At 41.2% G+C, this 23,100-nt stretch overlaps 1 protein-coding gene across 4 annotated transcripts in view; it reads right to left on the bottom strand.

The window, feature by feature from the left end:
• Window positions 1-23,100, bottom strand: part of RASAL2 (RAS protein activator like 2) — a 186,776-nt gene that overhangs the window by 163,350 nt on the left and 326 nt on the right. The window lies entirely within an intron of this gene.

Below are 23,100 nucleotides of genomic sequence, written 5' to 3'. Positions count from 1 at the left end.
ACCGGACTTGCCAAAGCTCCATCTGGTCAGAGGACAGGTACTAAGCCATTTTATTTTAGGCTACAGGAGAAGGCTGCCCTCAGCAGTCTATTGAGCTTCGATTTGAGCAATAGGAGCAAGGAAATTATAAACGTCAAGAAATCCCAAAGCCAGCAAGCCCCATGAGGAGCAGGAGACCGTGCTGCCAGGCTGCCGATGTCACTGGCGTATAAAGCAGCCGAGGAAGAATCTCATTTTCACGTGTAATCTGCACTTGCATTTTCTTGTCTTATGATTTTCTTCCTAACCCTGTAATCAAATGTTTAGCTGCTACTTTGACGGTACACATACTACTTTTTCCTTCCATTCCTAAACTTTGTCTAGTAAACAGGTGATCCAACAAGGGCAGACTACTCATTTCTTTGGGAATGGCAAATTGACGAATGGAGTAAAATTCACAATGCCCTTTACCTAGCACTAAAGCGGGGTTAGTACCTTTCCTCCTGGACTGGCTGTGCCTTGGGCCATTTACCTGTGGGGAATCACCTCCTTCCAGCATTGACAAGTGACAGAAGAGATGACAGAGCAGTCCCTGACTCAGAAAGGTTCACGGCAGCTGCCTACAGCATGCACATAGACTTGTCTATGTTGGAAGGGACCTTTCAGATCACCTAGTCCAATCATCAGCCTAACTCTGCCAAAAACCATCACCAAAACGTGTTGCTAAGCACTACGTCTACCTATCTTTTAAATACCTCCAGGGATGGCGATTCCACCACTTCCCTGGGCAGCCTGCTCCAACTTTTGATAACCCTTTCAGTGTAAACATTTTTCCTAATATCCAATCTAAACCTCCCCTGGGCAACTTGAGGCCATTTCCTCTTGTCCTATCGCTTGTTAGCTGGGAGAAGAGACTGACCCCCACCTCTCTACACCCTCGTTTCAGGCAGTTGTAGAGAGCTATAAGGTCCTCCCCTCAGCCTCCTTTTCTCCAGGCTAAACAACCCCAGCTCCCTCAGCTGCTCCTCATAAGACTTGCTCTCCAGACTCCTCACCAGCTTCGTTGCCCTTCTCTGGACATGGTCCAGCACCAAAATGTCTTTCCTGTAGCGAGGGGCCCCAAACTGGACACAGTACTGTGTGCCTACGTACAGCTCTGTCTCATTGTCCAGAGAAAAACATACGATGCCTCTAATTAATTAAGCCTTCCAATGCACCAGAGCATGTGCATAAACTCGAACTTACAACAGTGACCTACAATCTTCTCAAACCGACCAGAGGACCCAACGCAGGCTTTGCTGTTCAGGATGACGGCACTTGCCCATACCTGGAAGATGCAGAGGAATCCAGCAGTGTGAAATGACCCTGGAAATGACTGATGACTGGAAGAGGGGGAAGCTAATTTTTCCTGCGCATGCAAATGGCTGTGCATTAATAACTTCTCAATCCACCCCCCCGCACTAGCAACTGTCCTATTTAAAAGTTTCCTCACAGTTGCTACAAGTCAGCAATAGATATAAAAGTACTGCAAAAAAAAAAAAAATAAAAATCACTGTAACAAGAAAAACTGTCAGCAGAAAATATACTGGAAAGCTACAGAAGAGGTTTCATGCTTATTCATACTTGTTACATCATAGGATGATTTTTCCCCTAGTATTTGTAAGACCAGCTTGTAAAATTGGAAAATAAAGTTTCACCCTCTGTGAAATCAGCACAAATATCAAGGATTCGTTTTTAATCCTTCCCAAGCTGAAATGAAGCTCAGGTCCATGCTAGCCAGGTTAAGAAAGCAGCAGGTTTGGTTCATCGAGGACACCTAATCAAATGATACAGCATTCAGACAACTGCATGTCCTCAAGCTGAATCACGTTACCATTCCTTGTTCCCCAAGGCGGGGTGGGGAGGAACAACGGTTGAGAAAAGTGGGAAAAAGGAGTTGGGATAAGCATTTAATTAAAATAAAACTCAAAATCCAAACAGACACCTCAAATTAAGAAAGAAATCGTTTATAAACATGCCCTTTTGAGAAACAGGGCAGTGCTGGCTCTCCTCTGGGCCTGTAAGCCAACTTGCTCATTTGTTCCCTGCACTTTATCTCAAACAAACAGGTGCAGCCAGGTGGAGTATTGGTACAGGTCCATGATAAAATGCCATTTATCTTTGCAAATACTAGTATTCATCAATTCCTCCTGCAGACAAAACAATAAATGTTTGCTTCCACAGATGGAGGGAACGTTAGTTAAACCATGATACTATTCTAGTAAATCCGAGACAGATGGGCCAGGGTTCGGGGACAACTGAAGTTGCCATGTTTATGATAAGGGAATTAGAGTGACAGAAAGCCTCTTGTTGGGAAATGTGGGGTCTGGTGGATTTGCATTTGCTTCATAAAGAAGGCAAATGCTCTACAAAACCACTATTCAAAGTCAGTGAGGCAGAACTGTTTGGAGGTAGTGGGTCAATCCTAAAAGAGGGCACGCAGATTCCCAGGTAATCGTTCTACAAAGCACCATGCACAGAGTCCAGCAGGTCACTGCACGCAAACCTGAAATCAGTTTTTGACACATCTTGTTTATTTGTCAGTGTCGAGAAACAATGAGAGTATGGGGAGGAGGAGGAAAGCGAGAGAGAAAATACGCCAATCTCTCAGATCACAAGAAAGAGAGGAAAAAAGTATCCCAAGTTAAAATTTGAAGAATATTGTTCTTTTGCATAGTAATAGTTATACAGAGTGGTTGTGACCCACCTATACCAAGCAGACACAGAGCAATTAAAACTTTTCCATCTCATATAATCAAAATAGTGTTCAAATGAAGACAGGATTAAAACATGTATCTCTGTCTCTAACTTGGCTACAGGTTACTGTAGATGGACTTTATTATTATTTTTTTTAGCCAGCAAAGAAAGAGTCAAAGGTGTTAACAGAAAATTGGACCTGGTACCCTGTGACCAAGGAAGCAAAATTTATCCACTTCAGTAAATGTTGACAGAGCCATTACTCAGGCAAGGCTTCAGATAAGTCACAACTAAAGTCTTGAGCCCCAACAGTGAACTGCAGGGTTCCCTACCCCTGTAGTTCATCTACCACAGCTGATAATATACTGGGGAAAAAGAAAAAAAAGAAAAAAAGTAAAAGAAAAGAAAAAAGGCAAGCTTGCATACACTACTACTCCAGAGAGTAGATGCACACAGGCTGTATTAAGACGACGTTATAAAACTGGCATTTTTCTAATGAGACTGTGTATTTTCATGATGCTATCTGAAAGAAGGATGAGATTAACAAGGCTGCAGGGCAAAACTAAAGACATAAAGAAACCAATCATATGTACATTAGCTAAGGCAGCTGCCAAAACTTACTTAAAATGTTTAACTGGACAAGTAATGCTATGCTAAAATTTAACCCAAGTAACCAAGTTTACTGAAGAGAATCTGTACGATTCCAGGCATAGCAGCAGATGCTGTGCATCTTCTTTCTATCACACTGTCAGTTTGCTCTCTAATTATGTATCTTTAAAAACAGGCATCGAAGATCGGATGCTTACTGAACTTCTGACTTCCCACTTGAGAAAAAGCCTTGAGGATAATAACAAAGCAATTCCTTTACACTCTGGCTATTTCTCACTTAAGCATCACCCTGTGAACTTCAGCCTGGTGATAATAGCAGCATCAGTGTTACTAAAGGCTTATAGTTTGCAAGAGCAAAGACAACTTTTTGGGGTTTTTTTTTGTATGTGGGTGTACTTGGAGTAAGTGGGGAGAAAGCTGAGAAATTGCAAGTGGAAACTGAGGACAGAAAAAGCATAGAATGAATATGTGTTGCATAGCTTAAAATAAGCAAAAAATGTTGCTTCCTGATGGTCAGTTTTCAAATCCAAGCAGCTTTTGTCTTCATTGGCCACTGGTATTTCTCCACAAAAAAAAAAAAAAAAGAAAGAAAAAAAAAGAGACAAAAAAAAGGATACCTCATTCCAACAAGAAGTTAGGGTCAAAAACACCGAAATCAACAAGTTCATATTATTATTGGTATTCCAAAAAGTGACTTTTTAAAGCACATTTCTCAACTACACACAACAGCCACCAAGGCATGTTAACACCATCCAGAGGAACAGGGTCAACAGGCAGCGGCTGCTTCCTACACCAACTGTTAGCAAACAGGGCAAGTTTAAAAGGCTGTAATATCTGAATCTATTTATGCCTTCACTGATTTTATATGACAAAATGACAACTAAAATAAAATGGAAAACCAATGACAGCTCAAGCTTAGCAAAACAATCTTCTAAACCTGCTTTCATCATATCTCCTGACTCTTACTGGTTGGCGTGACATGCCAGAAGTAAAGGAGCTTCTTCATGTAATTATCGTGTCTCCCACTGCTTTATCTTTGTCTTCCTCATAAACACTTTTAACCAAATATAACACTGCTTAAAATGCAAGTGCAAGAAGCATTTCATCTCTACAGCAAAACCTGTTTCTTCCAGTCTTATCAGTATTTTCATTAGAGGTGCTTTTAGCACCTATCTTCCATCTTTACAGCTTGTATCCATGTTGATGTTGAAACACTTTTAAAGTGTGCACCAGGTCACAGGCTTGCTATTTTTCTTCCTATTTTTCAGAAGTTTCTTAGAAACAATTTCTTCCTGCAGCAATGAACCTGTTCCTCTTTGCATCAGACTGGAATTCCAAAGCCATTTGTTTACTTCCTCATTTGCGCACAATCCTCCACCCCCCCTTTTTTAAAATAGTGCAGTTCTGAGAATACATAATTTCTTAACAAGCTGACACTGAAAAGGCTGAAGACAGCAGCATTACTGTCACCAGCAGCCAAACAGAAGCTTCAAAAACGAAAAAAGAAAAATGAAACAAAAAGCATATCTGGATTTTGCTGTTTATGGATGTAATCACTGCAAAAGTGACATACATTTTATCGATGCTTTATTTCTATTACAGAGGTTTTGATGGGAGATTTTGACAATTACTAAATTATTATTCTGCAGTTTTCTTAGGTCAGTAAATTTAGCTACTGCACTTAATGCATCTTATTTTAAAAAAGGTGCGCACACATACACACACACCCAGGCCCAAATAGCAGGCAACAGGAGGGCCAAACGAAGGATGGGGGGTGGAAGGAGAAACTGAAGGTGGAAAGGAGAAAAGTTAGAAAAATCAGTTTACACATTAGAACTCATGATTAAGCCAGTATTTTCCTAGGAGATTTTAATCTGCTTTCAAATGCTCATCTAGCCTTCCCATACGCAGGTTTCTAGATCTCTAACCAGAGTGCTGCATCTCTTCCACTTGCTGATGAGTAGCTTGATAGAGCGTGAGACACAAAAAAGGCACTTGAGGCAAGATGACAAATATCCAAAGCTACTGATGGGAAAGCAATTCAGGAAGCAGGAGTGTTGAAAGAGATGGCGTAATCGTGCACAACACACTGAACACGAGATTGTTATGGAAAACCGAGCCAGTAACGAAGACAGGTTTTGGATGCAAATGAAGGAACAGAGTGGATGTATGTTCTGACCATGCCTAGATCAGTACATTTTTTGGACATTTCTAGAGAGTTGCTCATGAACTGTGAGTGAAGAAAAGCAACAGCAGAATACTGAGCTGCAAGACTAAAAGTCAGTGGTGTGGACAACCTGAAACTTCCCCAGCTTCTAAGAAGCTGAAAATAGTTTTGGGTTCTCAGTAGATCCCTAATCCCTACCAATTTCTGTGCTTTAACAGTGCCCTATTCCTACTTTCTAGATTCCCCTAACCTTTCAGCTACAGCAGTCAGCAAAACATCAGGCTTTACTTACTACTGTAGGCAAATAACAAACATACCAAACAAAACCCTACACAGTGCAAGCCTTGTTTTTCAAGGTGTTAGATGCCAGTTACAGCAAGTTATTTTCAGACATTTGAAAGATTTAAGCAGAATGAGATGTAATTTTTTTTTTCATTTACTATCAAATAAAACTAGGAAAAAAAAAAAAGGAAGTCTCAATATTCCCCAAGCATTTCCTGTAAACATCCCAAATTCTAGCATAAACGCACCGAGAGAAACTGCTGAAGCAGCATAACCTGGAACATTAAATTAAACTGGAAATACTTATAAGCATTCTTGTAAACAGATCATGTATGTATGATGGGGATAAAGGCTGCTATGAAAGACCAGATAACTTACTGAAATATTCAGCTGCTGAGGATATGAGGGAAGAAGAGACTATTATTAAAATATTTATTATGGTAATTCATAGAAATTAATTTGAAAAAATCAGCTCCCACTACACAAGCTTCACAATGAGCTTATAACCTAAACACTGATGCTTTGTCAGATTAAGCATGCTTTCCTTTTTATTTTATGATGTGATGTAGCTACATGCAATTTTTTTTTTCTTTAAAAGACATCTCCTTCAATATTCTATTACCAGGGCAATAGGGTTAAGAGACAGAAGTGTCAGCCTTTGAAAGGCAAAAGGATTTAAAAATGAACTGAGGGGGAAAACTGTCTAGTTATCTGTTAATACTAAACTTTTTCTTTTTTTTTTTTTTTTTTCCAAGAAAGTTAATGTCATTTTACCATTCAGAACTTGCTAGTGTTGGGTTACAGAGATAATGGGATTTACATGATCATGACAATTTTTAAAATATCCCATCACTATTACTAAATTTTGCTTGTCCTGCAGACAAGTCAAAGCAATTTTCTGCTTGTCAAAGATGATAAATCAGTTGTCTGGTGACACTGACAGGTGGATTTGTCAAATCTCCCTTGAAGTACTTTGGTCTCTGCTTTCAGGCTGCCTGTGAACTCCTGAGAGTGGAGTAACACAAGAGAATAAGGCAGGGATTAGGAGGAGTCTGGAATTTTAGGGCTGCTGCCCATTTCCCCAGCTTTCTTGGTATTTTTTTTTTTCTGCTTTACCATTAAAGTGGGTGTACGGCATCCAGCTGCTGGGTTTTATTCTAGCACTTCACCCACAGAATTCCAGTTAAAAGCAGAACAGTTAACCAAAACCACACACTGCATTTGAAAATACATTATTTAGCTTATAAATACCAACTTCTCTTTTCTTCAAGACGGGCACAGCTTAGGAAAGATGAAATTAAACCCCGTTTGCCACTACAAGCTACTCAAAAGTGGTATTTAAAGTGAGGGGAAAAAAGCAATGGCAAAGATGGGCAAACGGAAGCATATACCTTATGCCTACCAGCCAGAAAAATGGCCGTTTACTTACAATAAAGGTGGAAGTGTTCCAGTGAAATACTTTAAGTACTGATGTTAAATAAGGTTGACAAGACACGTAACACAAATTGCTCCCTTTTTAGCCCTTCCTTCACAAAATAAATTAGAATGATATTAATATGCTGCTTGGCCTGTACTTCTAAAACAGATGAAGTTCTGTTCAAGAGTCCCTGCAGGTGTACTTCAAAGACTAATTTGGAAAAATAACTAGCTGCAGATAAAATAAATAAGAAATTAGAAAATGCAGAAGAGGAAATGGTTTTTCCTACTACCCTCAGAAGTAACACCACTTGGGCGCAGTGCTTCTCCAGCAGCAATTCCCCTGGTGCTCTGCAGCAAGCTTCCAACGCTCTTGATCCAAAGACCAGACAAAGGCAAACAGAAGCTCACATTTAACCAGCAGATATGAAAAGATGAGAAGCCTCAAAGTGAAGCCCAGAGGCAGCGTTTCAAATTGAATCCTCCTCCCGAGCAAGCAAGGACTCTCCAGACACCACTAAGCACTACCTTCTCCTCCAGACCTTTCATATGGACTCTGGAGTAGCAAAGCGGATCCTCTAGTTGATTTTGGCCTCCAAGGCTTCCTCTTCTCCACCTCCAGGACACTGCAGATATGGCTTCCCTGGGTCTGGCAGATACCTCGATTTCTATAAAGCTCAAAGAATTAGGAGAAGCAGCAACAAATTGTTTTTCATCTTGCCATACAGAACATGAACTACTTCACAACAAATAAAAGGCAACGCCCCATTCATGAACCTGATCTTCATTGGAAAGCCTGAAAAGCATAAGGGTTTGCATTTTATTTTCTCTCTCTCAGCAAGGAATGCCAAAGACCTTGCAGGTTTGAGATGAAGGATTAGCATTGTGTTTTTGTACCATCCCTCTAAATTTCCACATTAAGTCCTCAAGCTAGAAACACAGCAGAAGGACATTTTTACATCATTTTGACAGCGAGGTAGTTCGTACTTGTTCCTGAGCTTTTTGAAAGCACATTCTTCCTTCTGCATATTACACTCAACACACAAGAAACGGGGAAAACGACATTTCTGGCCGCTGACAAAGCCTGACCAAATCACCCGGCAGAGGCATGCAATTCACTGTATCCCCATTTATCCAGGGGGCTGAGTCAGAGCTGTCTTTCCCCACTGTAAGCAGACAGGGTGGAAATGATGACAATCTGTTTCAGAGGCTACAAGATGAACTAAGACATTTGGTATTAGCATAACGCAGACACAATTCTAATTCTAATAAAGTCATTTATTGGAGCTGTGAAGTGCAGCTGTTCTTCCCCTGTCTTGCCACCCACACTGTACTGCGAGCAGCAAGACTGAAACTGAGGGGTGAGGCAAAGAAACCAAGTGGGAAAATGAAATAAATCATTTGGAAAACAGCTGGATGGTAAAAATGGTCAGCCCTTAGGCTGGAGAGCTACTATAGATCCTGCTGTTTTACATTACCATTAACTTGAATTTAATTGCCATTTGGGTAAGCAAGCTACCTTTCAACAGACACATGTAAATTAATCTGCAGTTATTTCCAAAGATACGCTGTCACTGGAATAATACTCTTGCCATAGAATCCAGAGCAGAGTTGCTCTAAATCGTTACAGGCAAAGAGTTTTTTTTTTTTTTCCTTGGAAGTACTGTGATTTGTTAAGAAAACTTTATTGAGGATTTCTTCCTGGCATGAATAATTTCTGTGATACTCTTAATAGTTGAGAAACACAATTATGAACAAAACAGGAGATAACTCTTTAATTTCCAAAGTTGCTTCTAATTCAGTCTGCATTTATACTAGCGGGGGCAGGGGAAAAGAATCAAACTATCTGGTCTCTTCCACTCTGTTGTCAAAGGAAAATTGAGCAAAGCATCGAGCCAGCCAGTATCTCTTTCAATCCCAAACCAATAGTATTCTGACTGCAATACGGGTTTGAAGAATACAAAAGGGTAAAAAATGCAGAGGAATAATACCCACGATGGCTTGTCAGAATATTAAGGAGACTGCAGATTGTCAGAGCTCTGGAATCGGATGCTGATAATTCATCAGAGCTTCTGCTCAGCTTCCAAGCAACAAAATGCATCTGCACATGTTGGGGAATAGATTTGCATTTGTTGTTTTCTGTCCTCTGATAAAGAGTAAGATTAAAAAAAAAAAAAAAGTATACAACTTAGTAGCTTTCCCTCCACAGGTGCCAATGTTTCACTTGCCTTGCTGGATATTTCAACCAGAGAAAAAGAACATCTTAAAAACAGCTGCAAACCACTAAAATCTTTCACACGCCATGCCTTTGGACTAGCACAGCCTCTGTATGCAGCTCGCTTCCAACAAAAACAGCACCACCCCCCTTTCACCCATTACCCTGCTGGCAAGAAATGCTGGTCTATCCAGCAATCTACTGGGTAACACAGCTTGCCACCAAGCTGCAGCTGGCGTTCAGAACATTTGCCGAATTCATTTTCTCACCAATGACATGCAGATCATTTAATCTCGGAGTCCTGGTAATGCTCAGTCCAGTGCCCTAGGCTCGCCTTCTGAGGCAAGCAACTCAAATGCAGGTATTTTTAGCTACATTTTTAGCCACTCAGACTCTTTCTTCCAGCACTCATTTTACAAGCATACCTCCACCTCATGTTTATACCAGCACACATGCCCAAATCCAGTTGAACATGATACAAGGCAACAAGGAAGAGAGCGAGAATTACTATTCATAACAGTGGGCTACAAGAAGAACTTTCTCCTCAAATGCCTTGCTACCTGCACCACCAGTGAACATCTCATGCTAGTTTAAGTTCTTCATCCATCTTCTGCTACGTGTTTTCCTAATAGGGTTAGAGGCACCACACACCCAACACCAGTGAAGACAAGTTCATCTCCGGATCCTGATGGGAGCTGGATGTCACCTTTGTTGAAATCCCTTTGACATTTACCCACACACACAATTTCCCTCGTGGTTTTCTTTGCTGTTCCAAGCAAAAACTGCGCCGTTACAATTAATAGCATGCTCATTTCATAACCGAAACACACACACAAAAAGATCTGGCTGCTCTTTGCTGGAAACCAAAAAGCCATCAGGGTTCCGGGAAAAGGACTGGTGTGGATTTTTTCTTTAGGGTAACCAGTGTTTATATCAACACAACACCCGAGTGAAATGGGGTGGGGGGATAGGGGTGAAAAAGGAAGCAGCAAGTCCTATGAGATGATGATTACAAATGCTGAGCTATGTCCACTTTGTGAAATTACAGAAGTGAATTATTCTTTTCCAATTATATGTAATACCTCAAGGTATTAATCCCTCCATAAGACTCAGCTAAATGCTATGTATCTGCTGAAAGCTGCACATCTGCATCACATTAACTGGTTTTAGAAGTGTCTCCACAAGTAAGTAAGCACATACCTCATGCCCCAGATAAAAAGCAAAAGCACCACTAATTGAAGAGAGATACAGCTAAGCCTCAAACTGAATCACCACTAGTGGAAATTACAGAAAAAAACCACAAGGAGCAATGCAAAGGAAGAATATCCTAGAATGAGTAAAAGGAGTAAGAACTGGGATGTTCCGTCCTCCAGCTGTGTAAGTGCTGAAGTAATAAGCACATGACACATTGCTGGCCCCTTGCAAGGGCAAGAGGCAAATGCAATGCCCTTAGAGTCACAGGGCTAACCAATTCAGTCATGAGTAATGAGAGCTCCAAGGAAATACAGGCATTTCCTTCCCTAATTCTGCAAACACCCAGCTCCAGGGTCTCAAAATGATTAGGAACAGAGCTTAGTAAGAAAAGTACCTATGAGTCAGTCGCGTTGTCTATCCTGGGTGTAAGTGGAAGGCTGCTCAATCAGCCAGGTCCAAGCTTCCATCTACCAGTATTAAAAACTGGCTAGTGAGCTTCCAACATTTCTCATGGAAGGCACTTCCTTTTGGAAGGGAATGAAAAAAAAGCAACCTTAAAGCGGCATGAAGTAGGTCACCAAGAAGCCACATCAATGAAGTCTGGAAACAAAACAGGGAGGGATACTGTGTCAGCTATAGAATCAAGTGGTTATTATAAATGGACATCAAAAGTACGGCTAAAACATTTTGACTGGTAAGCCATTCCATGGATGAAATATAAGTACACAGTAAGTGATACACTATAGCTTTTCCTTTGTAAGTGTCCTGCAAAGCTACTATATTTTTAAGCATAATTTCATGCTTTTTAAACCTAACTCATGATAACACTTCTAAATTCCACCACCACCAGCAGCAATCTTGGCAGAAGAGATTTATGCTATTGGATATCAGCCGCTCTCTCACCACAGTTTTAATTTAAGATTCATCCCAAAGTTATCTTAGAGCCATCTAAGTACAGATTGATCTGTAAACAGATGTGGTGCTTATGTTCTACAACTGGATGGATACGTCAGCCAAGAGATGTCTTGGCCTGGGCAGCAGCCTAGCAGAACTTCAAGCTAATCCTGCACAGTCAGCGAGACTGCTATCCAAGGTCACCAGACTGAACACATGGAAAACTAGGGTCCATCAGTCCACTCTCACCTTTTTTCCTAAAATGCTAGTGCAACATCAAAGCTAATGTAACCCGCAGTCATAGCAAGTAGTTTCTCAGCAAGGAAGAAGTAGGTCAATTCAATTCTTGGCACTTGTTTATAGGAACACCTACCTACTCACATGGGAAACTACCTCAGCTCTCATTAGAGCGCCTGCTGTGTCCAGGGCTGATCTGGTTTCAAACCCATTCTAAGAAGGGAGTCAGTCCATTGCAAGGAAAACTGTTACTATCTCTTGACAATAACAGCTATTGCACTTCAGATTCTCTGTATAGACAGGCCTTATATTTTTTTTAAAAATGTTTAAATCAGAATAGAGGACTAAGGAGATAATCTCCTTCTAGTTGCTTATAGAATCATTTTGTTTGGAAGAGACCTTTATGCTCATCAAGTCCAACCATTAACCTAGCACTCATGAGACAAGTTACCACTAAACCATGTCCCTCAGCACTACATCTATATGTCTTTCAAGCATAATTCACAATTCTTAGTGGCTCATGTATGTAAATAGTATATATGACTGGCTGCCTCCTCCTGAGCACTGGGTTAAAGATGCTGAGCATGCTATTAAACCCAAATTACGTAAAACGTACAGCTTGAGATCAACGAAGCCAGGATCCAGATAACTTTGAGACACCAGGCTTCAGGGGAATGCTGCTCTTACACTAAACATATGCTTACCATTGATAGCCATACTGCATTTTCAGATAGTTTTCTATTTTTACCCTTTTCTATTTTTTAACACAGAAAAAGCAATGTGTTCTGACAAAGAAATAACACAAAGCAAGTTTTGCCAGTATAGGGAAGATTAATGCCTTTTCATACTGCTTAGGTGTTTAACTATTATTACTCCATTCCTCTCTAATTTTTTTTTTCACCAAAGTTTCAGACATATTTTCCTTTATACAGCATGCAGACTCCCCCTTTGCAGCACTGGGCTGGAATCAAAAATATTTGTTTCCTCCTCATCATCCTTCCTTTCTCCTACATATTCATCATTTTGGTGAACAGAGGCTGTTTAAGTCCAAAAAAAAAAAAAAATAGAGCAGAAAATGCTTAACTTCAGTCTATAAAGCTTGCCTAGGCTAACCAAAAAAAAAAAAAAAAAAAAAAAAAGAGGCTTTCTTCCTTAATTTGATTTAATGGTTATAATTGAGAAATTAGCAACCACTGGAATCAAAATGAGGATAGCTAAGTCTGAAATGGCCTTGGTTCACACTGTTCTGCCACTACTTACAGATCTTGAGGTGAAAAGCCACAGGGGCTTCTTTAAGCAGAGGAGTCACCAGCTGAGGGCATGTGAAAGAAAACTGACATAAATATTTATGGCAAGACCATAAAACCTTTTTGCCACCTTACTATATGGGATATAAAACTCATTACCTCCAAGGAGTTTAGTCTGCTTGAAAACTTCAGTGCGCAAGGCCTTAGCTAATGGAAGGAGTTAAGGAAGAACCCCATGAAATCCATTCAATGGGGTAATCAATCACCCCACACCTCACTGACATCCTGCACAACTGCTGCCAGAGAGCAAGAGAGAAAGAGACCCCATAAGCCTAAGCCATCTAGAAGATAAATCTTCTCAAAGCAGGTTTAAAAGGATGTTGATTTTTTTAATTATTATTGTTTTCTAAAACACCATATCCTTTTGCTATAGGTCTCTATTTCCATTTTGGTGATACCACTCCATTTTTCCTGATTACTTATTTTCCAAGAGACCTACCAACTACCTACCACCCTGAACAAAAAGATGGAAAATAATTACAAAAATGTACCTCAAAATAGCAAATACTCAGTATTATTTGATGAGGAAGTCTAATGATTTCCTAGCAAGTGTGAGCACATTGAGCTTTTGGTGCGTGATGTACGTGTTCCAGTACACTCAAGCAAGCTGGGAAACCCAGCAAAGACAGTAGCTTGGCTGTACAGCCTGAGGTATAACCTCATTACATAAACAAACATATTTTCAAGAAGCTTTTTGTCTCTTCTTTCATAGTGCCTGTACTGCACTGCACTCCTGCATGTCAAGATAAATTACCTAACTAATACGGAAAATTACTATGGATCAGTCAACTCTCCTGGCAAAGCCAACAAAACATAAAAGTATTACCCAGTGGCATAAGGTCTCAAATAGCCATGGCAAGGATGGTAGAGCTTCAGGTGATTTAATCATTGCTCTATGGTTTTCCAGTCTCAATCTGCGATATATGAAGAGTGAGTTACTTGGAAATAATGATTTAGTCAAACATCTGGCCCTGTCCACAAATTAAGAGAAGTTAATCAGTGCCAGCTACCCAAACTCCTTCATACCAGCAGTCCAGCCTGCTATCACTGTAATGAGACAGATTTATTACATTTTGAAGGTCAAAAAAAACTTTACATTGGGTGGGGTTTTTTGGGGGGAAGGCAGAAAGGGTGCAAGCAGACATAACCACCTCAATAAAAGTTTCCCCTCTTGAGAGCATCTTGCCCCGCTGACCTACAGATCTGACAGCTAATAGGGCATTAAGAGGATTATGAATAGCCACAAGAGGATCCAAGTAAAGTAGCAGGCTTGAAGGTATCCAAAACACAAAGCAGTACAACTCAAAGCATGCAAGCAAAGCACTGTGGAGGTCTCAGGAGATCTGACTTCCATTGCCAAGTTTCTTGTATGTCCTTGGGCAAGTTACCTGACCTACTTGAGTCTCGTTTCTTCACCTTCCCATTTCACAGCAGCACTCTCAAATGAAGTGTTAATGCTTTGGATGCACTCACATAGTAAGGCAATGAATGGTCCAAGTAAGTGAAACTGATCCCTCCTTCTTTTACCCTAATGGGTAGCAACTCCTATTAAAGCAGTCACCATTTGCCATGACAAAATGGTAGAAAAAAACTGATGCAAAGTGATCATTTAATTCCTTAACGAGATTCAAAGACTGGATTCAGCCCTCAGGCACTGCTACTTTCCACACGTTTTTCCTCAAATCTGAAATCCCTTGTACCACACCTTGTGCTGACTAGAGCAGCATCTGTACCCTATCTTGTTGAGATGGGTATCAGTGCACTAAAGAGTCAGCTAAACGAGGGTGTGAATTACCTCCGCTTATCTCAAGCCAATCCACTGACTCAAGTAATGAGAAACTGAAGAAAGCAAGCAGAGGTTTTTAACTTTATCTGCCATACAAGTACTAACCATGGAAAAGAAGTATCAGTCCCATCCCTATTTCCTACAAATCCTCACTGGCAAAAGGAGATTTGTTTCCCAAAAGGAAAAATGCAGTTACACTGTTGTATTCCATGTAGTCACTTTAAGTTCTTCTATGAAGAAGATCCCAAAAAACGGATGACAAGTTTCTAGGCTTTCCAACTTATTCAACCTAAACGCAAACACCGCTATTCTAGACTTGGGGAAAATCAGGCCTCTCTCAAGAGAGCCTGAAGCTCTGAAGGGTGTAAGCTGGCCCTCTGCCATGCCATGACAGCTCGCAGCCCTGCAGACTCCTGCTGCCTAAGAGCATTTCCTTACTTTCCTTCTCACTTCCACGCCACTAAGTACCTTCCAACTGATAAAACGAGAAAGCTAGAGGTGCTGCATGCAGGCAACGCTAATCACTTCTCATCTGGTGAGATAATGCTCCCTCCAGTCCTGGCCAACCCAACAGTGCTCTGCTGGCTACCAGGCCTATGCAAAACCATCGCCAGCAGGAGACGGGGCAGTGCAGCTCCTGCATTCCTCAAGCATTAAGCTTTGTCTAGAATACTGCTAGATTGTCTTTTGTTAATCAGTGCCAAAAAAACTTTAAAAACAGTCCTGACACATAATGTCTTCTCCTGAAGCTCTGCATTGTGGTAGTGGGTATCCAACGTTTGTCACACATGGATAAAAACCTATGCAAAATGTCACTTCCTAATTAGTTTCTCCCTCCTTGTCAGAAACTTCCCATTGAAATCCAAGTTCTCATCCTCTTTTCCAATATTCTGCCTCCCAGTACCTTGCTTGAAATCCCTGCTACCCAGAGTATGGAAAGGTCTCTCAGAATTAATACTCCAATATCTATAGTCTACCTGAAAATAATTTTCTATGCTTTTGTCATGCCATCCACATTGGGAATGGGGCCGAGGTGCAGAGTGAATCCTTTGGACCATTACATGAAAGCCTAACGTTGGGAGGGGTTAAGTCTAAAGGATGGGTTTTTAGTCCCTGTTCCTAAACACTTCTCTTCCTCTCATCACAGTACTGATTTCCATTCCCACACCTCCTTGGAAGCAAGGACTGAATACACACAATCCCCTCCCATCTCATAATACTCTACCGTGTAATCCTTCATCCACTTCCTAACGCATTTGCTGTTTTTCCATCTTTGCTGTTTCCTTTCTTCTCCGGTCCAGGCTACAAATTCCAAAGGGCAAGCAAAGCAGACTCTGTCTGTAAAACACCAAGAGCATCTACAGTACCTTGTAAATAAAATGAATTTTCTTAACACAGAGGAAAATGGGGCATTTTCAATTAAACCACTAGTGTCCAAGAATGCAGACACAGCACTGCAGGAAGGGAAAAGGTGCCTGCAAGTTTTAATCAAGCCAGAAACTAACAGAGAAGCATATGCATTCTTATGCAAATCTACACCAGACACATTGCACATCTGCTGAAATGGGTGTCATTTTCCCACAGTTTGCAGAATTAATGTGTTTAACTAAGTGCCTGCCAGTGCTTGCAGTATAAGAGCTAATTTTTAACGGGGTATTCCCAGCTGTAAAAAAAAAAAAAAAAAATCCCTTTAGATAATAAGGGATCTAAATCCAGGACTTGGTTTTACATTTACTTAAGTGCAAAGACCCCCTTCACCTCCAAGAGCTCATTACTCGCACTACTCCAACTTGCTTTATAATTAAAAATAATCCTGATTCTTAGAAAAGAGCCTTTCTACAGTTTTGTGACCTTTTGAAACTCCATTAAAGAGAATTAACAAATGTTATTCCCTCCTGATCACTTTTATAAAGGCTTTCTGAGATAGGGGAGTGTCAAAACACACAAAGGACTTTGGGAGACATTTACAAACCAAAACGCAGTAATTTTTCTTTTCACTTGGTTACTTTCCTTGCAGATACAAATTGTATTTCCATGATTACTACGTGCCTTCACAGAGGATTTTGAAAGAATTCAGAAGAGAACTTAACTCTGCGACCTTGGGGCTAAGAAGGCGTATATGCCAGAAAATGCTGAAATCTCAGCTATTTTTTATAAAAATCTATAAATATCAGTTGAAAGGAACCCATGATCTCATAGTAAGTCAATGGGTCACAGCTATGCTCCTCTTATCTTCCCTTTTTTTCCTATTGTTTAAAAATAGGAAGCAGCACCACATGAAAATGTTCAGCCAGAGATAAATCCTGTGACTGAAACACAGGAATCAGGAAACTGATGTTTTAAAATAATGTCATCCTCATTTTCCCCAACACACTCTAGTATTGTTGATGCCTCCAAATATTTAAGTGACTTAATAAATTAGTAACCTAGGCAACATTTGCAACAACACAGCCAGCTGAAAGAGCCCAGCTAAAAACTCCTAAAAAAAATAATCCATTTATGTATAAATTAACATCAACATTCCTTAAAAAGAGGAAGGGCAAACAGTTTTAACCTCAAAGGGCTAATTCTGCAATAAAGTTTGTGAGTAAAGCAACCAAGAAGAAAACAGGCTATACCCAGCGCTCAGCTGCACTCCAAATCACCACAATACACAAGAAAGCCAGCAGAGATTCAATAGCTGCGGTAGCACAGAGGACCCATAATTCACCCCCTACATGCTTGTATGAATTCCCTGCAGTCAAAGAGAGCTATCAGAAAAGCTGTCATACAGCAGGTATGAGCAGATCACCTGTAAAAGCACTTTAGTCAAATCTATTCCCCGCTGCTGGCTGGCAAGGGAAAGCGCTATCTCTGCCCACAGCACGCTTGTCTATTTTTAATCTGTAGCAAATGCCGTCACTTAAAACCTTGGTTTTGATTAAACTCTGTCTTTTATAATGGGGCACCAAATAGAAATCATTGTTATTTTTCATCTTAACAAAATGAAAAGAAAGCTTTATGCCTTCATTATTTAATGTTTGTAACTAATATGCTGCAGCAGTACCTGAAGGCCACGATAAGGTCAGATATCACTATAGTAGGCATTGTCCAAAAACACAGGAAATGACATTTCCCGGCCCAACAAGCTTTATCTTCTTTTGCACCAACTTTCTAAGCGAGTTAAAAATAAGTCTATTGATCAGAAGGGAAAGGAATGCTCCCGAACCTTCTCTACTTGCCAACACAAGACTGCCTACGGAGGCATGCCATGCAGCTCTTCAGCTCCCTTCCAGCTTCCCAAGGGTCTCATCCACACCTTCAGCTTATCTAACGTTAAGTCCTTCATAACAGCAAATGATCTCCTGCAACAAATTGCAGCTCCGTACACACTCATAAATACGGCAGTATACAAAATCTAGCCCAGCTATACTACCTGCATGCATCTCAAGAAGCCAAGGAAAACCCTCTACAGATGCAACAGCCGTCCCTCAACTATCAGATCGCTTCGCCGCTTCCATTTGCTATGAGGGTTTTTTTGGTTTTTGTATTAAAATACACCCTTCCTACCTATCCCTTGTTATACAGCCTCCAGATTACTTTTTAATTGAGCTTCTGGAGATGAGCGATAAAGGTTCAGAAGTGGAGAGGACGCTATCCCCCAGCCTGTTTCAGGCAGCCTCAGGCGTCCTTCAGCAACTCCTGCACCACCGCAATGAAGATGCCGCCACCTGGTGGGATCTCCACCGGCTTGGGTGGAGGTCGGGGGGGACAGGCTGGACCCCGGTGAGGCGAGACCGACTCTGGGGGAGGCTCGTGTGTCACACTCACCATCCTCGCATGGACATCTCAGAAAAAGCTAGCCGGCAGCATGAGCAGGGCTGGAAGGAGAGGATTTGCTGACAAGATGCCATACATTATGGCCTGTTGGTGCTCGTTCAAAAAGAAATAGTTTGGAAATGGATAATCTTTGCATTTTTAGGTACAACTGCAAGCAGAGGAAGAAGAGAAGAAAAGAAAAAAAGGAAAGAAAGAAAAAAAAAAGAAAAAAGGTATCAAGCTACCTACAAAGCTATAGCAAGGCAGGCTCTACCCACAAAGCCGTAGTGAGGCAGACTGTAAAGAACCAGAAAACCCTGGGAACAGATTTGGACTCACTGATATAAGAGTTGAGCAAGGTAGAAAACAGATTGCTGGAATGGGTAACTCACAGAAATTGGGCTTTTTGGACTGGATTTCACATGATTAGGAGTCACTTCTGTTCAGTGCTCAAGCTACAGCTATTTTTTAATCTCCACATGACAGTACATGCCTTACCATGGCTTCAGCCCTGAGCATGAGCCTAATATTTTCTGAGGCCCAATACTTAAAAGCCTGGAACTCAGGTTTCAGGCAGCCAAGAGACGTTTCTGTCTGGTTGCACGGGGTCTAGGGCTTTTTCTGGAGTCAGAGCCAGCAAAGCTCTGTCTGTAGATCTGTCTGTATCCATAAAAAAGGATGGAGCCCTTCAAGTTTGTGTTTGAAGAGCCTTCTCTTTCTACCAGGAGAAGGGGGATGAGAGGGCTTATTCCGGCAGACTTCTCGCAGGATTACAGGACAAGGTGATGAAAAAGTCCACAGCTGATCTGCGCTAGAGCTTGTACAACCACTGTCGTCTTTTAGCACCATGGCTAAAAGAGAAAGACATTTCCTAGTCCAGATAAGGCCCCAGAGCAGTAATGTCCATTTGCAGGATGAACATCCAAGAAAGAATAGCTTCTTCCCTGTGCTATTTTCTACGTATTTCAGCAACTCCTATTTTGAAATTAATCATTTTAGCGCATGAGCATTTGCGGTGAGCTTAAAGCAGGTACACGAGAAACTAATTTGACAACCACCGGCTACCGAAGTGTAAAACATGTTTAGATACAGACTGTAAGTCAGGCAAAATCCGATTCTGCCCCCATCACATGCAAAATTTAACACCAATGCTGATATGCTAGCTTTATAATTCTTTGCTGCAAAATGCATGGATGTTCAATCAGTCACACCAGGCAATACAATTGCTCTGTTTTCACAGTTAGCACTGTGAATGCTGTAAATGCAGTTATTCCCCCGCCTCCTCCCCCCAAAATCTGTTTCAAAGAGCAGAGAAAAAGATCTTGAAACTCTGCTTTCAGAAGTCAGTTATCCCTTTTACAGAGGGGAAAAAAATATCATAGCATTAATTCAGGCAAGACAATCTCTTACCTCTTACCCATCACACACATGCCATGAGTCTGAAAGGAAGCCATCATCCAGAACACATGTTGATACATATTTTACAGAAACAATAGTTGTGTGTCAAAACTAGTTCTTGGAAACATCATGTAACAACATTCACATGATTTGTGTTTCACAAGCAATTACACCTATCACTCCGACAAGCAAATTTGCTGTTCCTGTTCACTATTCAAACATCAGATTAGAAGAAACTGCTTACATTACAAACACTGTCCTTCAGTAAGGAAATTGTATTTCCATGGTTTGATAATGTCCTTGCTAATTCACTTAACTGGAAGCTGACAAACCTCCAGAACACAGAATGAAAAAGCTACACTTTAACTACTGCAGCTAACGCAGGAAATGCAAAAATACCCAGACTATAATTTAGATCTCATCGTGAAGTCAGACAAGACCTCAGTGTCACACTGAAATCACATCCCTGACATTGTAAAGTCCTACTGTATTCACATCACTGTCATACTGCTGGCAAGCCACAGAGACCAGTAATGATGGTACTTCACTACTTTGTTCTTTTCTCTTGTGCTTACAGATGAAGTTTTACAGGCCCTGCAACTGGACGAGCTCCCCTCATGCCAGTAATTACCTCCTTGGATAGAGACGAAATGGATGGCACACCACTGCAGAACAGAGAGGTACAGAAGTAAGACAGTTATCTTTAAGTGTCTGCCAAACTCCTCTTCTTTAAAATAAGTGTTTCCACTACTTGAGACACTTTTCAGAGAGTCATTTGGAACAAGTCCCCAACACAGTGGTACACCTTCATAAAAACAGGTGGAAAAGAAATTCTATAACATCAAAAACCGCATTTCTTGCCATGCTAGAAAATGCTTCTCCGCTTTTCATATGCTAGATATTCCTTCCCTCCCCCAGCCATTCATGGCGAAATAATTAGTCTTAGTGTTCTCATTGTTTATCAGACAATACAGACAATAAGGCTAAGCTTTCTGCTCCTGTTTTCTTTCCCTGTGCTGCTGTGGTTCCTCAAACAACTGTGCAAGGCTTTACTTTTAATCCTATAAATAACACTTGTCACTCATAGGTTTGTAACCCATATTTAGTTGTGCACAAACATGGCACAGTTTCAGCTTGATTCATTGTCCACAAACTTCTCCAGATGTGCTCATGCAAGCAAAAAAAGGCTAATAAGCAGGAGGAAATAAACAAATACTAGCTAATCCGATTGCAATTTCGTAGGGAAGGAGAAAAGACACTACCACATCATATTCTTTATGAGGGAGAGAGATAATGAGTTGTTTTTAAACACAGACTAGGAATAATTAGTTATTGTCCTTGGGCTACAAGATGTATTTTTACATGCTTGAAGTCTATGCTGATTTTTATAGCCTGCGAGCTAGCTGCTCTGTCACAGGGATTTTTTTCACATTTATCTACATTTTAGTGTCAGGCTACAAACACATCACAACATATGACATGACTTTATCAACAAGCAATGTTTTTCGCTGTGGCTAATTTTGAAACCACATTCCTGCTTCCACTCATACAAGATATAACCTTGGGTAACAATCAGATAGGCTGGTGCCAGACATCCTCTCCTTAAGTACATTCTCATTTTACCTTTGGAAAGTATTCTAAACAAACAAACAATTTGAAGGCAATCTGCTTTATTGGGAGCTCCCCCTGACAACAGCAAGGAGATTTTTTTAGAAGGCTGCATTTTATAGTCTCAGCATTAGACTGAGAGTAACAAAAGAAAGCCACACAAGAAGCAGCAAGCTAGACACGGTGGAAACTACTAAAAATCCCAAACTTCTATTACAATTAATTGCACTAAGCATAACTTCGCTCCTTGATGCGCCAGACAAAAAGCAGACAGACAACCTCATCCCACTGCACCAGCTTTTCAAGCTTCCAAAATAAACACAAATGTCTTTGAACAGACTGTGCTCTCCAGAAAACCTGCAGCCTGATCTTCCTCATTTGATAAGTGCACAGGCTATTGCTGGTGGTACTCACAATAATTAACTGCCATCAGCCAAGAAAACCAGTAGAGTTCTTGGAGATAACTTATTTATATCATCTTTGTTTTTCAGGAATAATGCAGCCAGTAACAGTTAAATGATACGGGTAACAGAGAGCATTTGCTTCTAGTTTTACAGGCCAGGGAAAACCTGGAGAATCTCTTTGGGATTCTGGGCAGGGGTGGAAGAAGACAGGGGCAGCCAGCAGCCTGACACGACCTGAGGTAAAAAAGTACCAATAAAAGAAAGTGTTTTTACAGATTCTACATAATATTAGGCAACAGTAACATAGTAACTGCACATGCAAACACCATAACTGCTGCCTTTTCGAGGATGGACCAACAAATTTGTTACAGGAGGGAAAACAAGATACCGTCTGCAGTGATCTTCACTCTGCAACGTGGGAGTAATTATCGTTAGATTACCAAGACAAACAAGAGGAAAAGACATGGAAAAGATAAAACAGAATTTCCACTATTTAGGTGCCGATAGAGAGATTAAGCCTGACTGCTTTTCAGTTGGGACCCTAAACAAACCAAAGCCCGGTCACATAAATCAAGCTAGTTTTAAAAGGTTACATACCAGGGAGAGTTTGAGAAAGAAGGAAACAACACCGGGTCCTGTACGCGGCCCAGATTTTAACATCCTTTTTATAAATAAGAAAGGTGCCAATTTAACACGCATCAGTAAGACGGGACCCACCATATCAGCACCTCCCAGGCCTTCAGTATCTCATTAATACTAATCAGAGCCGGCGCTGGCAGGCGGCGGGAGCTCAGCCCTGCCCGCACTCGCATCCTGTACTTGACTCCCGGCGACACAAAAGGTTTCGACGGGGATCCCCGGCCTGATAACGCCGCGGGTGCCGGCTCCAGCATCTCAGCATCCCGGCTGGGGGGTACTGGCGGGGCTGCCAGGACGCGGGGTGCGGCTGAACCCGGCGCTCCAAAGGGGCGGGGGGATTAAGGAGACTCGGGGAATTGGGAGCTTCGGCAGCAGGAGGAAAAAAAAGGGGGAGGGAAAAAGTTAGGGCCGTGAAGTTTTCCGCCGCTTCC

Source organism: Larus michahellis, chromosome 8 (genome assembly GCF_964199755.1).
Source record: "Larus michahellis chromosome 8, bLarMic1.1, whole genome shotgun sequence".
NCBI classification, from domain to species: domain Eukaryota; kingdom Metazoa; phylum Chordata; class Aves; order Charadriiformes; family Laridae; genus Larus; species Larus michahellis.
The sequence above is the reverse complement of the archived record's forward strand: the minus strand, read 5'-3'. Positions and strand labels throughout refer to the sequence as shown.